Raw genomic sequence first — 8,765 nt, 5'->3', positions numbered from 1 at the left:
AGTTAATAGAAATAATAGAAAAATTGTCCAAGCATGGGTGTCAAAATCCAACTTGGTTAATCAAGTTGGAACTGGTCACTATTGGGTTCCCAAGGATCAAATCTATTACCTTGATAGACCATATCGAGGCTATGATCCAGGGGGAGCTAATAGAAAAACAATATTAAGAACATAATTCAAATTAATATTCAAATTAAATTTGAAGTTAAATTCAAAATTAAAAATTCAATTAGAAATTCAAAATTAAATTCAATATTAAAAATTCAATTAGAAATTCAAAATTAAATTCAATATTCAAAATTCAATTAAAAATTTGAAATTAAATTAAATTCAAAATTCAATTCAAAATTAATTCAAAATTAAAAGTAAATTTCAACTTATATTAAATAAAAATAGATGGAGGATCCAGACTCGCTGGCACCCCCAACTGAACTACCCGACAGGGTAACTGAACTTAATCTACCCGAAATGGGTAAAACAAGAGTAGATTACCCGGCAGGGTAATTAAGGTTAGATCAAAACGGGCTAGGTTTAACTTGACCCACAGTACTGGTGAAGTTTTTGGATGATAGTACGTTAGGGAAGCTTGGGCATCGCATGTCTATGAAGATATGGCTTCGAGCTGGTGCATTTGGCCAAGTGGAACTGACCGAAGCTACCCTTAAATGAATCATAACTAGTTAGACCAAGGTTTAGTATTAAGCTCAATGGGTAGGACTATTTGGGAAACCTCGAAGGCATGATTACTTTAATGAGTACCTTGTGACTCACCATAGCCCAGAAGTTTATCCAAAGAATGTTTACTTATTGAACCCAAAGCTAAACCTGAATCTAACACAAAGTTAAACCAAACCTTTAAATTGAACCTCAATTCATCTCACAACAATTATAGGGTTCCCTGATTGACAATTTTAGATCGAGTGAGATGACTAGGAAATTAAATTATTAAAATTGACTTAACTTAAATCAAGTTAATTAACAATTAAATTATTTTAACTTGAATTATTTTCAAATCTAAATTATTTTAAAACTCAGTTTCTAAATCATTCAAAATTGTCTAAAATTATTTTTCAAATTTAATTAACTTTAAAATTATTTTTCAAAATTATTTTAAACTCAATCCTTTGAAAAATCTTTCAAAATCATTTTAAAAATCTTTCAAAACTTAATTTCAAAATTATTTGAAAAATCTTTTTAAACGTCATTTCAAAATCTTTTAAAAAATCATTTTAAAAATCTTTCAAAACTTAATTTCAAAATTATTTGAAAAATCTTTTTAAACGTCATTTCAAAATCATTTGAAAAATCTTTCAAAATCATTTAAAAAATCTTTTTAAATGTCATTTCAAAATCATTTGAAAAATCTTTCAAAATCATTTTAAAAATCTTTTTAAACGTCATTTCAAAATCATTTTAAAAATCTTTTAAAAAATCATTTTAAAAATCTTTTTAAACTTAATTTCAAAATCATTTGAAAAATCTTTCAAAATCATTTTAAAAATCTTTTTAAATGTCATTTCAAAATCATTTGAAAAATCTTTTAAAAAATCATTTTAAAAATCTTTTTAAGCTTAATTTCAAAATCATTTGAAAAATCTTTCAAAATCATTTTAAAAATCTTTTTAAACGTCATTTCAAAATCATTTGAAAAATCTTTTAAAAAATCATTTTAAAAATCTTTTTAAACTTAATTTCAAAATCATTTGAAAAATCTTTTAAAAAATCATTTTAAAAATATTTTTAAACGTCATTTCAAAATCATTTGAAAAATCTTTTAAAAAATCATTTTAAAAATCTTTTTAAACTTAATTTCAAAATCATTTGAAAAATCTTTCAAAATCATTTTAAAAATCTTTTTAAACTTAATTTCAAAATCATTTGAAAAATCTTTCAAAATCATTTTAAAATCTTTTTAAACTTAATTTCAAAATTATTTGAAAAATCTTTCAAAATCAGTTTAAAAATCTTTCAAAACTTAATTTCAAAATTATTTGAAAAATCTTTCAAAATGATTTTAAAATCATTTCAAAACTTAATTTCAAAATGATTTTAAAATCATTTCAAAACTACTATCTTCATAAGTTTAGTTATGTCTTTGATAAAAGTATTTTAAAAAGTAAAAATCTTAGTTAAACTGAGTCTTGATCAAATTTTTTTCTCTAAACTCCCTCTTTAAAAACTAAGAATTTAAAGTGTTGTGATATCACAAAAATTTGCTTAGTTACTTATTAAAGACAAAAATAATCTTATCTCAGCTAAAAGTATCTCTCAAACTAAAGGAAATGGAAATATTAAGATTAAGCATGCTTGTATGTTAGGGCTCTAATACCTTATCAACACCAATTAGATAATTTGATTACTATCTAACTTGACTCATGCTTGGACTTAAGGACCAACTGAATAAATAATCTAAATTAAAATTTTAGCTACTCTCTCTCTTCAACCTAAAAACTAACAAGTTCTTTTTCAAAAATAAGTATTATTTTATTCAAAATTAAGCTAAGTCCCTTTTCACTTAAGCTATATTTTCAAAATTCAATGTTTGCAAAAAGCTTAGCTAAGTGATTCATAGAGCAACTTTCAAACTTTTTCCAAACTTAGCCAACCTTGAAACCTAACTTTATAAATTCTTACTAAGATATTTTCAGATAGTTTTGCAAAATTTTAACTCAGTGCTTTCAAAATTTTAGATGAAAATTTTTTTTACACTTATCCTTTTTTTTTTCACAGCCTATTTTACCTTTCAAAAAGAAAATGTGAAAATCATTTTCAACTGAATTATTTTTTGATATATGGCAAAGGGGGAGAGTAGGAAATTCAAAAGTGTTTTATTAAGGGGGAGAGTAGGTAACTCAAAAGTAAAACTTTATTTAAATCCAAAAAGGAAACCCTGTATTAAGGGGGAGCTTCACAAAAGTTTAAGTGTTAGCTTAAGTAATGCTTTTATTTGAATTTATATACTTAAGCTTGTTCACTTAAAATCCTTTGATATATTCATGCATCTGTTTTACTTAACTTTGAATTTGGGTTGCCATAATCAAAAAGGGGGAGATTGTTGGTGCGGGAAGCATCCGACGATCGAACCTAAGTTTTGATAATAGCAAAGGATTCAAAGTTAAGGTGTGGTGTTATCTAACATGTTGATTGAGTGTTTCAGGAAAGTCCTAACTGCGGTTAGGCAGGTGAAAACCCTAGGGGGTGGTAACCCTAGGTCCTAGGGAGCGGTAACCCTAGGTGGAGAAAAGTCCTAGCTGCGGTTAGGCAAAGGGAAAACCCTAGGGGGTGGTAACCCTATGCGGAAAGTCTTGGCAGGTCGATGGCTTCAGACAAAAGTCCTAGGGGGTGGTAACCCTAGGTGGAAAGTCCTGGTGTCGCGAACCAGGTGAAAGTCTGGACTAGCCGGGAAGCGGATGTCCAGCAGAAAGTCCGGAAGTATCGAGTGCTGAGCAAAAGTCCAGTCGATCTGGAGGATCGCACTGGCAATAGGTAAATCTCCTGAGTGGAGTAGGTGAGGATGCGTTCCCCGTAGAGGGAACAGTAGGCGTCGGGTCGACCTAGGGTTTCCGGTTGGAAACCCGAAGTCAGACTCGGACAGTCCGGAGACTGTCTATACTTCATTTATCATATTTATTGTGCTAACTTTGTGTTGCAGGATAGTGTTTGGGACTAACGTATCTTGCAGGTGCAAAGGAGCAACCTAAAGCCTCGGATGAATAGTGTCCGAGGCGCCTCCATGGAGCTTGGAGGCGCCTCGGGTGCAAAGCTAGAGCTGGCTGCGAAGCACCATTGGAGGCGCCTTGAAGAAGGTAGAAGGCGCCTTGGAAGGCGCCTTGAGTGAGGTTTAAGGCGCCTTAAGCAGATGAACTTCGACCAGTTCAAGCTTGATCCACGCGGAGGATTCGGCAGCATGGAGGCGCCTTGAACAACCTTCAAGGCGCCTTGAACACCCTTTATAAGGGGGTTTCGACCAGCACTTCAACATAACGAATACCAAGTGATCTCTCATCAACGTGCTTCTCCAAAAGACGTTCCGAAGTGCTGCTACAAGTGTCTGACGACCCGAAGCTTCAGATTTAGCATTTCTTGTTGTCGGTATAATACTTATAGCTTTTAATTGTACTCATAATTGTAATCTTTTAACGAGCTTATAGTTGTTGCCCACGGAAAGCGATCAAGGATCGCGGGCCTTCGAGTAGGAGTCGCCTTAGGCTCCGAACGAAGTAAAATCTCTCGTGTCTCTCTCTGTGTGTTTTGTTCTTTATTCCGCTGCTTGTTTTAAACTCCGATAGTCTTCTGATTTGAAAAACGAAATAGCCACGAGCGCTATTCACCCCCCCCCCCCCTCTAGCGCGGTCTCGATCCAACAACAACAACTCAAGCAATCAAATCTGTAGTCTTTTCTAGCAACTTGTCAGCGTTTTAAGTGTGTAAAAGGCTTCTCCGCCTTCAGCAAAAGAGATCTCCTACTGCGCTTTTCTTACTGCCCTGGATTAACAACCCTCTTGGTTGTAACCAGGTTAAATTTTTGTCTCCTTTATTTCTGCTCTTAATTTTATTATAGTTGCTTTACTTTTGAGTTGAAAGATCCTAGGAGGGTATCATTTTAATTTTTCAGAAGTAATTCACCCCCTCTTGGCGGCCTCCACTGCACCTACAATTGGTATCAGAGTCAGACCACCTCAGAAGGACTAACTGCTGACTGAAGCACAACGATCGAGACGATGGCCGAAGCAAATATTCATCCCCCGAAGTTTGACGGAGACTTCGCGACGTGGAAACGCCGGATGGAGGTATTCTTTAAAACCGACTTTGATATTTTACTAACTATGAAATATGGTTTTGAAGTTCCGAAAGACAAAGAAGAGCATTATTGGAGCAAGAAGGAGCAAGCCGAGTTTGTTGCCAACGGAAAGGAAGAATTCCACCTGCTGAGCGTGCTGCCACCACAAGAGGTAAGTCGAATCGGAAGCTACTCCTCCGCGAAAGACCTCTGGGAAAAATTCCTAGAGCTTCACGAAGGTACCTCGGAAGCTAAGCTAGCGAGGCGCGACATCCTCCGAACCCAGTTAACAAACCTTCGGATGAACCAAGGCGAGAAGGTAGCGCAACTCCAAGCAAGGATCAAGGAGCTGATCATGCAACTAACTAATCTTGGAGAAGAAGTAACGAATCGGGACTCGATCTGATACGCGCTCAACGCCTTCCCGAGAACTCAAGAATGGGCGTCCTTAGTAGATGCGTACTACATCTCTAAGGACTTCGAGGTTAGTACTCTAGAAAATCTATTTTCAACTTTTGAACTTCACGAATCTCGAATTGCAGAGCCCATTGGAGTAGAAAAGACAAGTCAGAACATTGCTTTGAAGGCAAGAGCAAACGGTTCTGACTCCGAAGCCTCGATCGACAAAAACGAGGCTGCATTAATGGTAAGATGATTTAATAAGTTTTTTAAATCTAACAAATTTAGATCGCAGAAGCATGAGAGAAAAAGGAGAATGATTCGTTGCTACAACTGCAACGAAGAAGGGCACATCAAGGATGATTGCCCGAAATTAAAGAGCAAGCAGAAAGAAAAGGTCAAGTACAAGAAGCCAAAATCCTCCAAGCACAAGAACCTGAAGGCCACTTGGTCAGATTCGTCATTTTCCGAATCAGACATCGAAGCCTTCTTGGGGTTAGCGCTAATGGCTAACCATCAGATAGAAGAAGAGTCAAGCTCAGAGATGAGCACAGATGAAGGGGGAGGAACATCATCAGCAGAAAGCGACGATGAAAGAGGAGCATCACCGAGTCAGGTAAGTCAGGTACGCAATCTAACTCTGACTCAGTCTTTTCACTTTATTAAGTCTCTTTCTAAAGACCTATTCAAATTAGAAAAAGAAAATGCTGAACTGAAATTGAAATTAGCAAAAGCATGTCCACTTGAGATGTACGATAATCTAAAATCAGAAAATGATAATTTAAAATTAGAAATTTAAAATTTAAAAACTGATGCATGCTTAAATGGATTTCCAAAATCAAAAGTTAGAATTTATGGAAAATTGAAGTGGTACATTAGAAATCATCAGGGTCAACTTAGAAGAGTGCCTAAGAACTATGTACCCCCAAAAATTTTGAATAACTCTGTAGGAAGGAACCTCTATTGGGTTCCGAAATCTGTGCTAAATTAATTTATTTAATTAAAAGCTTACAGTAAGAAAATTAAACTTTGAATTTCTTTATGAAAGCTTTGTCTAAGGAAGTGGTTGTTACTCCAATAACCAAGAAGGCCTAGTGCCTCGCCATGACCTGGAAGCCGAAATATCGAAATAAAAATGTTTAATTAACTTTCTGATAAAAGCATTAAAATTAGAATTAAATAATGATTTGAAAAGTTTTTAAACATTTCCTTAGAAATTCATTTTTATTATCTAGAAAAATGTCTCTTGAAAGCTTTACTTAGAATTTTTTTTCTAAAAATCAATTTTTTTTACTTAAAAATTATTTTGAAAAATTCAAACAAATTATTTTGGTTAGAATTCTTTTTACACTTAGAAATTTTACTTAGAATTTTTTCCCAAAAATTTCATTTTACTTAGATTTTTTTTAAAAAAAAAAAATTCTATTTTTGAAAATTCTATAATTTCAGCTTACTTAGACAGTTTTTCATCTGAAATTAGAAATTTTTTCTAACTTAAAAATTTATGCTAAAATTTTTTCTGTTACCCCATTTTTACTGTGATTAAAGGGGGAGAGAAAGGTACAAGTTTAGAGAAGTACATATTTAGGGGAAGGAAATTTTTTAAATTAAAAATATTTTTTTTGGTTAACTCTTAATTTAGTAGTTGCAATTTTATTTATTACAAACTGATGCTTAATATGTTAGTTTAGTAATTTTCTTTTAAAATTACTTTTCTGTCTATTTTTACCCTAACTTGAACTTGGGTTGATGCACATCAAAAAGGGGGAGATTGTTGGTCCCCGTGGGTGTTTTGATGTGATCAACCAAGTTGGTTAGGTCCTGGTTTGTGTTTGATTCCTGTGTCTGAGTGTGCAGGAGCTTAGGAGTGCAGGAAGTCGAGCGGAAGACGCAGCTAGCGAGAAGGACGGCACGGAAAGGGAGCTGATGGGCTCGGTGCGTCCGAAAGACGAGACAGCTGCGGAAGAGTACTCCGGTGGACGAGAAGAATGTGCACGGCGTTCGAGGGATGAGAAGTCGGACGGAAGCCTGCTCGAGGAGAAGGCCGGAAATTGGGTTAGGGTGAGCCCTATTTCGGTTGACCACAATCACCCAAAAGAACGAGACTTCGAAAGACGAAGAAAAGAAGCAACCAAACTGGAAAAGCTGCCAGCTAGCTTGGAGGCGCCTCCATCAGGCTTGGAGGCGCCTCCAGCTTGAGGGCGCCTTCAACCCTTGTTGAAGGCGCCTCGGACCCGGCAGAAGTGAACGTTGAGCTGTTTGGATAAAGTTTTATCCCCTCTCTCATTAGAGGCGCCTTGGACCTTGTTGGAGGCGCCTTGGACCCTCGGGATAGACTTTCCAGGAGCTATATAAAGTCCCCTGGAGCTAGGAAAGAAACAACAACTCAAGCAATCAAATCTGTAGTCTTTTCTAGCAACTTGTGAGCGTTTTAAGTGTGTAAAAGGCTTCTCCGCCTTCAGCAACGGAGATCTTCTACTGCGCTTTTCTTATTGCCCTGGATTAACAACCCTCTTGGTTGTAACCAGGTTAAATTTCTGTCTCTTTTATTTCTGCTCTTAATTTTATTATAGTTGCTTTACTTTTGAGTTGAAAGATACGAGGAGGATATCGTTTTAATTTTTCAGAAGCAATTCACCCCCCTCTTGCCGGCCTCCGCTGCACCTACATAATTAAGATTATATGCGTTTATAAATCATTGTTATTGCAAATTTATTTTAATTTTTCTCATTACAATATAAGAAAAATATGATGAGCTAGAGCTAGCATAGAAAAGTTCATGTGCTAGTGATGATAATGAGGAATCTAGGTCATCTGTTGGGAATAATTTGGATTTATGGCCAGAGGCGAGTGGGAGATTGAAAGGGGGAGGAAGGATATTAGAAATGAGTTTTTTTGAACAAAACCCAAAGAGTTGCTCATACATCTTTTTTCACCCCCACTAGTAGTAACGGCATAGATACATAACTTGATTGAAGATGTTACCGATTTGAAGGACACAATATTGGAAAGAGATCAAGAAATGAGATAAATGCGCCAACAACATGACTTTATTATGTGACATCTTCAGTTAAACTCTGCTCTAAGTCAGATTCCTCCCGTTTCCAATGATAATGATGGTGATGATGATAGTGGTGGTGATAGATCTTCATGAATTTATTTTATATGAATGTTATTTGTCTCATAATTACTGTTATCTGATTAAGTTTGTTTCTTTTTGCATTTTTATTAGCACTATTAATTTGTTTCGAACAGGGTTTGTACGGGCAAGGAAATTGATAGCAATTGTAAATCCATGTTTGAGGAAATAAGTCTTTATATATTAAGTTTTGTGTTAAGATTTTTTTTGCATATCATGCCATGTTATGTCATGTTACAGTTGTTTCTATGTTTTGGTCTTATCTTGATACTATGCATGTCATGTCATGTTTTGCATGTTTATGACTTATCTATTACTAATCCATACAATGTTAGCTATATGTTTCGATGCTTTTATTTTATATCATGGGGCATTTAATACATGTATTTATTAGGTGTGCAAACGAATCAAGATGGCTGACGAGCTTTTCAAGCCGGCTCGAAAAAT

The sequence above is a fragment of the Zingiber officinale genome, chromosome 9A (genome assembly GCF_018446385.1).
Source record: "Zingiber officinale cultivar Zhangliang chromosome 9A, Zo_v1.1, whole genome shotgun sequence".
Classification (NCBI taxonomy): Eukaryota; Viridiplantae; Streptophyta; class Magnoliopsida; order Zingiberales; family Zingiberaceae; genus Zingiber; species Zingiber officinale.
This window is presented reverse-complemented; position numbering follows the sequence as displayed.